Source organism: Zootoca vivipara, chromosome 2 (genome assembly GCF_963506605.1).
Source record: "Zootoca vivipara chromosome 2, rZooViv1.1, whole genome shotgun sequence".
Lineage (NCBI taxonomy): Eukaryota > Metazoa > Chordata > Lepidosauria > Squamata > Lacertidae > Zootoca > Zootoca vivipara.
In genome coordinates, this window is record NC_083277.1 from 49840291 (window position 1) to 49852401 (window position 12111).

The following is a 12111-nucleotide window of genomic DNA, read 5'->3' on the forward strand; positions in this document are numbered from 1 at the left end:
GCAACCTCCACTCGAAAAATCCTTTCGTTAAGCGGAAATTTCATTAAGCAGGGCATTCGTTAAGTGAGGCACCACTGTACCACTTAATCCTCACAACTTCTATGTGGTTTACATTAAAATGACCAATAAAATCAGATGAGTAGTAGCCTAACTACTTAAGGGTGGCACTGTGGTCTAAACCACTGGGCCTCTTGGGCTTGCCGATCAGAAGGTCGGGGTTTGAATCCCCACGACGGGGTGAGCTCCCGTTCCCCCGTTCCAGCTCCTGCCAACCTAGCAGTTTGAAAGCACGCCAAAAAGTGAAAGTAGATAAATAGGTACTGCTCCCGTGGGAAGGTAAACAGTGTTTCCATGTGCTGCTCTGGTTTTGGTGTTTGGTTGCAAACGGTTGCAAACCAAGGTACCAGAAAAACTGTCTGCAGACGAAACGCCAGCTCCCTTGGTCTGTAAAGCAAGATGAGCGCCGCAACCCCAGAGTCGTCTGCGACTGGACTTAACTGTCAGGGGTTGTTTACCTTTACCTTTTACCTTTAGTAGCCTAACATTTTTCAAAATAAAATCAGCTATTTGTCCCACTGATGATGGGATGCTCTTTGATCAGGGGAACATTGCATCAGTGAAACAGGGATTGGGGGAAAATGTGACAATTCCTCCCTCCCCACCCCACTCGCAGCCCACCACGCTCCTCCCAAATCTGGAGTTTTGGGGTGGAACAGAATAGGAGATGATACAGGTAACTGCAAGGGGGAGGGGGAGTTGCCAAAGATTGATTCAGTCCCTGTTCTGTTGAAAGAAGGCTCTGGTGGATTTAAAAGCTTTCCATTAATGGAGGGGCACCAACTGGATACCATCCATAATATGTATTACAAAGCTGAGAAGCTTGGTGGATATATGTATTAAATCCCTCAAGCCTCTAGATACTTTTAGTATTGGTATAGATTCAGTTTAGGCTGATCCCACTGTCTGGTTTAAAAATATAAAAATCTGAATTGCAAGCCAAAAAATATGACATTGGCTAGATTTTTAGCCCACCAGTTCCTGTTGGGTGGAGGTTAAAAACCTATTTATACTAATTTAAGTTTCATGAAGAAAACCTTCCTGTTGCACAAATGGGTTCAGAACAAGAGATGAGAATCGAAACTTTTCTATTGTGTGCAATTGTGTGTGGGTTTTTTCCCCCTTTTGGGGAGGGGTCTAAGATGATGCATTCACAAAAGGGGTACCTCCAACCACCAGGACAGATGAATTAATGCTTGTAAAAATAAATAAATGCGTCATTTGTTTCAAAGGTTTCATTAGGATCACTTGAGACATGCATGCTCCTTGCACAGGACAGGAAGTATTTTGAGAAATCTGTTCTCCTTTCATGCCTTGCCCTGGGAGTAATCATTGATGTTGCTACAGAAACAGCACGTACTGCATTACGCAATTCCTTGCTTAGACTGTGGGTGTGTTGGGAAGCGTTTTAAAACATTCTATGCCCGCCTTGAAATTATGATACAGCACACTGAGTGTGTTTTCATTTGTCAGCTACTTCCCTGACTTGAGATTTATTGTTCCGTTCCAGAACATCCAATGCTTACAGAAATTCCAAGTATTTTGAAGAGGATGAAGGAAAAATGAATGTTCAGCCCAACCCCCAGTTAATTGTGGCTTGGACTCAGCAGTGTCTTGCACCAATGTAAAGGCACTTCTTGTGCAAAGCAGGTTCTCTGAATTCTGGTAGCTAAGCTTCAGCCTCTGTGCCCCTCTATCATTACTGTTCCAGAAGATTCCTTGACCCTCTCTGGTGGCGGTGGCTTTTTTTGTTGTTGTTGGAGGGGGTTTGCTGCACAGAGGGTGGGCTAAGGAAGCCTCATTGGATCCTGCCCTACATGCAGATTTGCATATTAATATTTTGTTACTTAGTCTGAGATAAGTCCATACCCAGTACATTAAGCATAGTTGTTTTGTGCCTGTGAACCTCCCTTTAGCTAGTTGTCTCATGTATGAATGCAGGACAGATTGTGAACAAAACAAAAGGAGGCTGGCTACTAGAGGGAGGGCCTTTTTGGTGTTGGCACCATCAGAGAAGCCTGCCTGGTGCCTACTTGACCATTTTCGGTGCCAGGTGAAAATACTTTCCATCTTAAATATTTTTTACTCCTTTTAATATTCAGGTCCGTCTTAAGCATACCTGACGCCCTGGTGCAACGGATCCCTCCGGTGCCCCTGCCCCGCCCCGTTTCCCAGCGCGGCGGGTACAGTGCGGCTGCTGCCTGGAGGGTCAGAGCCCTGTGCAAACCAGCCTGGCCATAGGGCCGGCCCTGGGCCAGGGGGCGCTGTCCGCCCCCTGTTGTGACGCCCCTGCGCGCAGCGGAGGCGGCCCCAGGCCCGCGCGCCTCCGGAGAGTGGCCTGAAGCCGCTGAAAAGCTGAGAGGCACGCCTGGGGTGGCCTCCGCCGTGCCTCTCAGCGGGCGCAGTGGCACCCCTGGTGCCCTGGCGCCCCGCACCACCAGACCCGGGCCTAGAGACGGCCCTGTTTATATTCTCTTTTTCTGGTTCTATTCCATGTTAGATTTTATTTTCATATTGTATTTCATGTTTTCAAATTTTATTTGTAAACCGCCCAGAGGACTTTTGTCATTAGGTGGTATATAAATATTGGAAATAAATAAATATATGTTGTGACCAATTATTTATTTAGCACAGTTAGGAATAGGAATAGTTTTATTGGCCAAGTACCAAACATACTTGGAATTTTGCTTCGACTACATTGCAATGTAAACGTACCTTATACAAACACTGTTCCGCTCACAGTTGGTGTGTATTGTGCTTCACGCAAATCAAAATGACAGATCCCTGTCCCAAATAGCTTGAAGTTTAAAAGTTCACACAGGGGAAGTGGAGGAAGGGAGAAGTAAAGGCAGGGATAAACAGAGTAGAGTATGAGATTGCTTCAGTTTCCTGTGCATAGCCTTGGTTTCAAAGTTGCGGCAGGGAGTGAGTTTTCTCATAAACACACAGCAGAGCAAACAACCACTCTTGGCCTTCCTGGCTTTGTGACCATCAGCCATTACAGTGGTGCCTCGCTTAATGAATGCCCTGCTTAACGAAATTTCTGCTTAACGAAAGGGTTTTTCGAGCGGAGGTTGCCTCGCTAGACGAATTCGTTTTATGAAAAATTTGTCTAGCGAATTGCGGTTTCCCATAGGAATGCATTGAAATTCAATTAATGTGTTCCTATGGGCAAAAAAAAAAAAGAAATCAAAAAAATTTCAATGTATTCCTATGGGATTCGCTAGACAAATTTTTCGTTATAAGAAAAGACCCGTGGAACGAATTAAGTTCGTCTAGCGAGGCACCACTGTATCTGGAAGAGTGTGTAACCTATACAATGAATGTAGGTTCATTGGGCTTAGGTCAGGACACAGATGGAGCTAGTCTCATTTCAGCCAAACTGTGTCATGATTTGTGAGGGGCTGACACCGTGGCACCTTGTAATTGAAATATTAAAACACAACAAAACCTCTTTTTTATATACAGTATCGACCATCTAAGGTAGGAGTAGCCAACAAGGTGCCCTAACAGATGTTTTGGATCACAACTCTGAACAGCCCTAGCAGCATGGCCAATGGGATAGGACACTGGGAATTGCAGTCCAAGATATCTAGAGGACACCACATTGGTTACCCTGATCAAATGTCATACCTGAGACAAGAAGGGGCACTTTACTCATGTGTATTGCCCAATGAATCTTCATATTGTCTTCATTAGAGCAAACTCAGATGTTGTAAAAGGGACGCGGGTGGCGCTGTGGGTTAAACCACAGAGCCTAGGGCTTGCTGATCAGAAGGTCGGCGGTTCGAATCCCTGTGACGGGGTGAGCTCCCATTGCTCGGTCCCAGCTCCTGCCAACCTAGCAGTTCGAAAGCATGTCAAAGTGCAAGTAGATAAATAGGTACCGCTACAGCGGGAAGGTAAACGGTGTTTCCGTGTGCTGCTCTGGTTCGCCAGAAGCGGCTTTGTCATGCTGGCCACATGACCTGGAAGCTGTACGCCGGCTCCCTCGGCCAATAATGCAAGATGAGTGCGCAACCCCAGAGTCGGTCACGACTGGACCTAATGGTCAGGGGTCCATTTACCTTTACCTTTTGTAAACCTGTCCTCTTAGGGGAATTGCCTTGCAATGTAGAAGTACGAGTTACCTCTGATTTACTCTCTGTATTTTATTCACCTAGAAGATTTTTGCTTTTCTTGAAAAACCAAACATTTCAAATTATAAAGGGTTAATTAAAAAATGGACATTGTGCCTCACTATTCTTAACACTGTCAAATAACAAATTATTTTGTTCCTAAGAGAAGTTATAAAGTGGAGAAATCTGTCCTTACATCATTAATATGTGAAATGGTTCCTGATTTTCTGCATAATATGATTCATGGCTATAAAACAAGATATGTGACCTTTTGAGTCACTAGAACATCTTCATTCTTTTGCAGATCTGGGATTTACCTTTGGTCTCTCAACTAGTGGTTTTTTTTGGGGGGGGAAGCGGTTAACACCCTTATTTTTCAAACATCATTATAATATAATTCATTGCAAAATACTTTTTGAAATGGACTTGTTAATTACCAATTGTCATCATGACATTAAGGTAGTTAGTATTTTAAAAAAAGGGGGGGAGAGCAGCAGCACTTTCAGCATCCTAGAAGTAGGATTTTAAGGAAGATATAAGTGTTGGGAGGATATGAATGAGATTACACAAATTTGGTTAAATGTAGCCATTTAAGCTATGCACATCTTTCTTGACAAGCTTTTAATCTGGACAGATTATTTTGTGCTCATTGTCTTCAGTGTCATCTGCTTTCCCTTTCGTTGCATTCCCACGCCGATAGGCAATCTTGTTGAAAACTGTGCACACACTTACATATACACTTAAGCTTTATCACTGACTCTCTTTACAATAGAAACATGTATTTTATTAACTTGTGGTTCTAACAAGTGTGGGGGGAGTCTTTTATCTGGGGAGGCATGCCTATGTTAAAATGATTAAATAACTTTGTGGTGATTTGGATTTAAAGAGAGTAACTTGCTTACCAGTTGTTTGGGAAATGAGACGGAAGTGTTTTAGTTTCTAGTCTCATTACTCTGCACCATCATGTAAACAAGGATTGAGGATTGAAGACAGAAGGCATCCTGACCTCATTCTAAGCTTGGGCAGAGTCTAGTTGACACTGCAGGGATTTACCCCTTGACTGACCTTCAAACAAAGCTTGCAGTGAACAGGACAGAGCAACATAATGGCTTAGCATGGTGACTAGACATCACAATATTAGTTTTTAATTGCTGGAGATAAGGTACTGTTCATTCTGTGTTGTGATCCATAGTTAAAAGATCACTTTGAGTAAACATATGCAGTATGTGGCAAACCTCCTACATTGACTGGGATTTGGGCAGCGTTAAGGGAATCTAATGGGATTAGGAGATAGGTAAAATTCAGAAATGGTTTTGTCCTGCGCTCCTGTCTGCTCAACTTCAAAACATTACTTGCATAGTCTTGGCAATTAGGCTGAGTTCATGCCCTAGAGAGAGCGAGACAGAGCATTTATATACTTGGGACTCATTTGATTTTAGCCTGGCAAGAGTACTATTAGTTATGTAAGTCTGAATATAGTAGTGACTTCTCCAAGATCACTAAGCAAACTTTAAGGGTTCAGGAAGTTGAACCTGGGTTTCCTGCACTGATCCCAAACTCCCTGGCTTTTTGAACAGTACAACAGCAAAGCACTCTAGGCCACGGTTCCGATTATATCACCGTAGTTATGGTCCCTTAAAGTTTTCATTCCCGTTCTCTGTAGTTGCTTCTCCTTTCCTTCTTGCAAAATTTACTGGCACCACCTTTTTTTTCCTTTTCTTTTTGTAATAGTGTTGTAACTTCTAGTGGTTAGATCAAGGGTGCCTAACATTTTTTGGCCTGACAGCTGCCTTGATTATTAGCCATGCTTCTGAGGGTTGCATGCCAGTGGTGGATGTAGCCATCATATGTACATATGTGCACGTACGCATGCCACACACAGAGACAGTGCACACTCACTAGGCAAATAGGTACACAATGTTCACCCAACACAAACACAATCAGCATTTCCAGCCCTCCCCACTGGGGTGCAGTTGATTGGAAATACCGTCTTTAACATTACACAGAAAGGCAGTTTTCCTGCCCACCCCCATTCCAGCACTGGGGTGGATGGAAATTCTGCCTTTTCTTTTTTACTCTTTAAGAGCAGTCAAGGTTTGACCCCTGTCTCAGCACTGTGGTTCTTGGGACAAAGAATATAGAGAAAATCCTTTGGTTCTTTTGGGGTTATCTCTTAAATAGGAGGCATATAACTTTTAGCAGATCTTGGTGGGCTGTGGTCCATGAGTTAAATCCACCCATGGGCATAGCCAGGATTTTTGTTGGTGGGGGCAGGCTTTTGTTAGGGGGGAGAACATCAGATTTGTATTGATTATAGGGGGCAGCTGCCTCCCTGCCCCCCCTGCCTCACCCCTGTATCCACCCGTTTTAGACAGTGGACAGTCCAGGGTCACTGATTTTGAAGAGTTTGCAAGAGGGAGGAGAGGCTGAAGAATGAGCACATATGGGGTCATAGTTCAGCTACCCTTAAAGCAATGCACTGGCTGTGTGTGAGCTACAATTGTGCCCTCAATTGGCCTTGAAGGCAGCTGTTAAAAGACTTTATTTACTTCTGGGAATTAAGGGGCCCAACAGTTGTAAGTATGATACTGTAATTTTGAGCCTGTTGGTGTTTTTATTTACTATTTATTGCTTTTGCGGAATATTTGTAATGATGTTTAAATTAAATGTTTAAATTATATTACCATCCTGGATTGTTGCTTGGTAGAACAGGCAATAAAGAAATAAAAAGAAGTTTAAAGCCCTGCTGAATCTGTTTTTCACATAGCCTATGTATGACAAACTCTGGAGAACTCAAAACCTTGCACGCTGTTTTGTGAAATCTTGGTTGGTGTAGCAATATAAAACAAAATCTTTATTTGGATAGCCAGCTGAGGTTTTGTTACAGAATCATGTGTATTAGAAGAGGCATGTTGCGCACAGATGTGGAAACAGTTGCATCGCTTATCAACATGTGGAAATTATATTTCTGATTAAGGACTATTAAGCCTATCTAATTAAATGACACTAGCTATTATCTTGCTCTGGTGGAGCCAAATTGAAACAAAGGATTGTACCAGTGCAGTGGTGTTTAGGATAGAGAAACTTACCCATTTTCTCCAGCATTTTCTGATTGAAAGCTATTGAGATTGTCTTTCTCAATATTGAACTTCAGTATTGAAATTTTCATTGCATGAGCCAGATTGTTTGAGAGAGAATCTACAAGCGTAGTTTACTTGGTTGGTCATATTTTAAGTGTCTGATACTGGGAGTATGAAGGATATTAATTTTAAGGCTTTGAAGGGAGCTACAATTGCGTGAATGGGAGGTCATTTATACTATGGGACTTCCCTGCTCTGTCTGCCCCCCCCCCCATATAGCTGCTAGTGTACCCGAAAAGCATTTCCGGATAGTTGGGATTTGTTATTCCATGGTTTGATAGCTTAATTTCTTCCTCATTTACAGTGTGCAAAGTACCATCAGACGAAAATTTTTATATGGCAGAATAATAGAATTGCAGAGTTGGAAGGGACCCTGAGGGTCATCTAGTCCAACTTCCACAATGCAGAAATCCTATCCACAGCTGCCTCTGGGTGGGCTCGAACCATCCACCTTCTAGTTAACAGCCAGATGCACTGACCCATTACACCACCTGAAATATTTAACCCAGGATTATAATATGAGAGTTATGGGTTCTAACATCGCTCCCTCTTCCACATATTAGCTCACCTTTGTCCATTTTCTATTCTTATTGCTTTGGATAAATGAATGAGAGCCAGAGCACAAAATCTTCTAGAAAATGTAATAGATCTCTAAATCTTTGTTTCCTGCTTGGTGATCTGGAAATGAGCTCCAGTTCTGTTCTAGAGCAATAAAGTTGTTTCCCCAAAACTTTCTGCATAGAGTTTCATAACAGGTGAAGGTAAAAAGGTAAAGGACCCCTGGATGGTTAAGTCCAGTCAAAGGTGACTATGGGGACTATTGGTATGCTTTCAAACTGCTAGGCTGGTTACCTTTTTGGTTTGATTACAACTGGCCTGTTGTTCCTTAAATCTTCATATACATAGTGCTTGGGTATGTGACTATGAAGTGCCATCTACTGGTGATATTTGCCTTTAAAAAAATGTGTGAGATTTCATGTCTTTAATTTTTAATTACCGTATATTAAATCAAGTAATGCACACATACTCCTGCCAACCTAGCAGTTCGAAAGCACATCAAAGTGCAAGTAGATAAATAGGTACCGCTACAGCGGGAAGGTTAACGGCGTTTCCGTGTGCTGCTCTGGTTTGCCAGAAGTGGCTTTGTCATACTGGCCACATGACCTGGAAGCTGTACGCCGGCTCCCTCGGCCAATAACGTGAGATGAGTGCCGCAACCCCAGTCGGTCACAACTGGACCTAATGGTCAGGGGTCCCTTTACCTTTAATGCACACATACACATACATATTTGCTTTACAGGATCAATTTAATTAATTAGCTGGTTCGACTGTGATGGGTAAATTTTAGAAGTAAATTACCCCTGTTGACTGAATATAAACAGATATAATGCAGATGATGATTATAATTGCTATCCGAACAGTTAATTACTGATTAACTGACCATTATTAACTGATTATTAAGTAATTAACTGATTATTATTATTATTTAAAATATCTCTCTCCACTGCCAGAGGCAGTAAGTCTCTGTATATCATTTTGGGAACCACAGATGGGAAGAGTGTTGTTGTGCGCAGTTCTTGCTAATGGGCTCCCCATGGTCATCTGGCTGTGAAAACAGAATGCTGGACTTGATGGGCTTTTGGCCTGATCCAGCAGGCCACATCTTAAGTTCATATAAACACACACATAAAGAGAGCAAGGGAGTGATATTTAATACTAAGATTGATTGGTTGATTTTTTTAAATAAAAAGTTTGAATAGTGTAATAATGTAGATACAGTGGAACCTCGGTTTATGAACACCTCTGTTTATGAATTTTCGGTTTATGAACACTGCGGACCCATCTGGAACGGGTTAATTCACTTTCCATTACTTTTAATGGGAAAGTTCGCTTCAGTTTATGAACGCTTCAGTTTATGAACAGACCTCCGGAACCAATTACACCCATGTTTCAGTTTATGAACGCTTCAGTTTAAGTACTCCGCGGACCCGTCTGGAACGGATTAATCCACTTTCCATTACTTTCAATGGGAAAGTTCGCTTCAGTTTATGAACGGTTACTCCGCAGACCGTCTGGAACGGATTAATCCACTTTCCATTACTTTCAATGGGGAAGTTCGCTTCAGTTTATGAACGCTTCAGTTTATGAACAGACTTCCGGAACCAATTGTGTTCATAAACCGAGGTACCACTGTAATATTTTTGTTGATTTTTTAAAAATATATAAAAAGAATGTTTGTTAGCTTTGTGGATAGATATATGGTTGTGGTTCCTCATCCTCACCATGTGTTACCCTTTTTTTTGTCTTATTCACAATTTGCCCTTGCACTGCATTGTGCAAACATACATTACTGGGCGCAAGTAGTATTGAAATGCAGTTTTACCTACCTGATTCTCCTGATCTAATACAGATGCTGTATTCAGGCACAGTAATGACTATTTCCTTTGTGCCAGGACTTTGACAGACATCCTGACCAATAATTTTAATAAACCACGATACTATACAGTAAAGTGATTTGCAAGATCCATCACTCTGGCCACTACAGAAACTGTCCCAGCAAGCAAATCACTTTCTCATCTCAAGTAACTGAATGTAAATCTTGTATTTGCCACACACCATGTTGCACTACCGGAGAATTCTGAGAATGAAAAGCAGGTCAAGCAACATGCCAGCATTGCAAATGAATAAAGATCTCACGTGAGAGCTCCCAAACATCAGGAAGTGCATGTAATGTTTAGACCTGGCCTTGCAGTATGGTATGTGAGAGGTAGGGGGAGCACAAGATCACAATGCTTAGAGTCGACCAATATCATCATTACATCTGAGTCAAGCCTTAGAATCTCATAATATCACCAGGATCATAAACCCTTTTAATAGCCCTGAATGTTAAAAAAAAACAAAGAGCAAAATAATCCTTAAAGAATGCCATTACAACCTCACATTATATCACAGGCATATTACTTGGGAGAAGAATATGTTTTGTGTAGATTGGCTATTTTCAGTAGACAGGATTTTAACCTAATTTTACATAAAAATATTTAAAGCATCTTATTTATTTGCACAAGTGTTGTCTTGCACCTATAATCTTAAAACACAGTAGTACAGCACCTTTGAAGCTAAGCAGTTTAGCTAGACAGCAGTAGAACAATTAGTAAATCCTTACTACAGTAATTATAGACAGATTCCTGACCCTCTTACTGTTAGGTTATGGTCAAGGCCATCTTCCAGATGATAGAAATGAAATGGCATTACACCAAAAGCTGTCTACCCAATCAGCTTTCATATTTGGTCACAAAGACTGCAGGAAGATGCACTTGTTTTAAAGTTAAAAACAGCGGTTCTCGAACGACATAGTTGTTGGAACAAATCGACTCCTGAACGCCGCAAACTGGGAACATTTTTCGGAAGCCGAATGCCTGACGCGGCTTCCACTCCTGCAGCCAATCGGAAGCCACGCCTTGGTTTTCAAATGGTTTTGGGAGTTGAATGGACTCCCGGAACGGATTAATTTCGAGAACCAAGGTACCACTGAATCTTTTACCACCTGGGAAATACCGTATTTTTCCATCTATAAAACGCTCCCATGTATAAGACGCCCCCTTTTGGGGGGACTCAGTTTTAAGAAAATCCACCCTCGGCACTATACGTGCATAAGACACCCCCTAATTTTTGACATTATTTTTTAGGGGAAAAAAAACCTAGTCTTTTACGCGGAAAAATACTTTAATCAGAAAACAAGAAGTTCCCATTGCTTTATGAGAGGCTTCCAAGGCACAGTGTGATATCAAGGAGAGCCCTTAACTCCCAGTCTCCCCCAACTGGGCGCCTTCCACATTTGGAGAGTGTCTCCTATCCGTCCAAGCTAACCTGGCTATGCTGGGTGAAGGTTGATGGGAGTTGTAGTTCCAAACACCTTCAGGGCACCAGGTTCAGGAAGGCTGCTTTAAAGTGTCATGGGACACTTAGTTGTTTTTATTCTTCTATACCACAATTTTCAACACGTGTGAAAATACGCTGGGCTAAGTGGAAATTCCCCACCTGCACTCCAAGAAAACAGGTGCTTAATCCCTGATTTGCATCAGAGGAACAGAATGAGCAGAGAACACACCGTAGTAACTACTGTCTTGCCCCATGATTCAGGACCAGAACAGAACATTTAGTTTAAATTTTCTGTTTTCCTTCTTAAAACTATGTAAGGTAATTGTGTGGGAAAGACTAATATAAAGCTTAGCTCTCAGCTGTTTATTTTATGAACATTCTGCAAATGGATCTTCAGTGAAACTATGAACAGGTTTCTCATGCCTTTTCAAGTACCACATCTAGCTTTTAAGAAGCTGGATAAAAGGAAACACAAAAGTTTTCTAGTGGGAAAGTATAACTCCTACTTGATAATTGCACAATTATGTTAAATACTTTCCCCCCTTCCGCTTGTTTCCAGGAACTCATAAGCCTTGCGTAGATGGGAATCAAGAGCTACCAACTGATCTTCTGGCTGGTTTCCAGTAAATGGGCATGGGATTCTTCAGCCAATACTGCAGATCTGATTGGCTGTCCAAATACTGCAGGATCTGCAGTATTGTTCAGAGATTAAAACCTTAGAGCATGTTTTTACTGCATGTCCTTGTTTATTGAGGTGAAGTTGTTGCGGTTTGGTATCTTTGTTTCAGATTTTGTTGTGATTTATGTGGAAATTGTTTAGTTTGCTTTTGTATTTTTAAATGTTAAACTTACTGTTTATGACTACTTTCATTATATTGTAGTTATTTTTTTTTTAATGTTGTAAGCTGCCTTGAGCA

General features: G+C 41.7%; 1 protein-coding gene across 1 annotated transcript in view; it reads left to right on the forward strand.

Annotated features, from left to right (window-relative positions):
• Positions 1 to 12111, forward strand: part of PFKFB4 (6-phosphofructo-2-kinase/fructose-2,6-biphosphatase 4) — an 81733-nt gene that overhangs the window by 24909 nt on the left and 44713 nt on the right. The gene's annotated exons all lie outside the window — the stretch shown is intronic.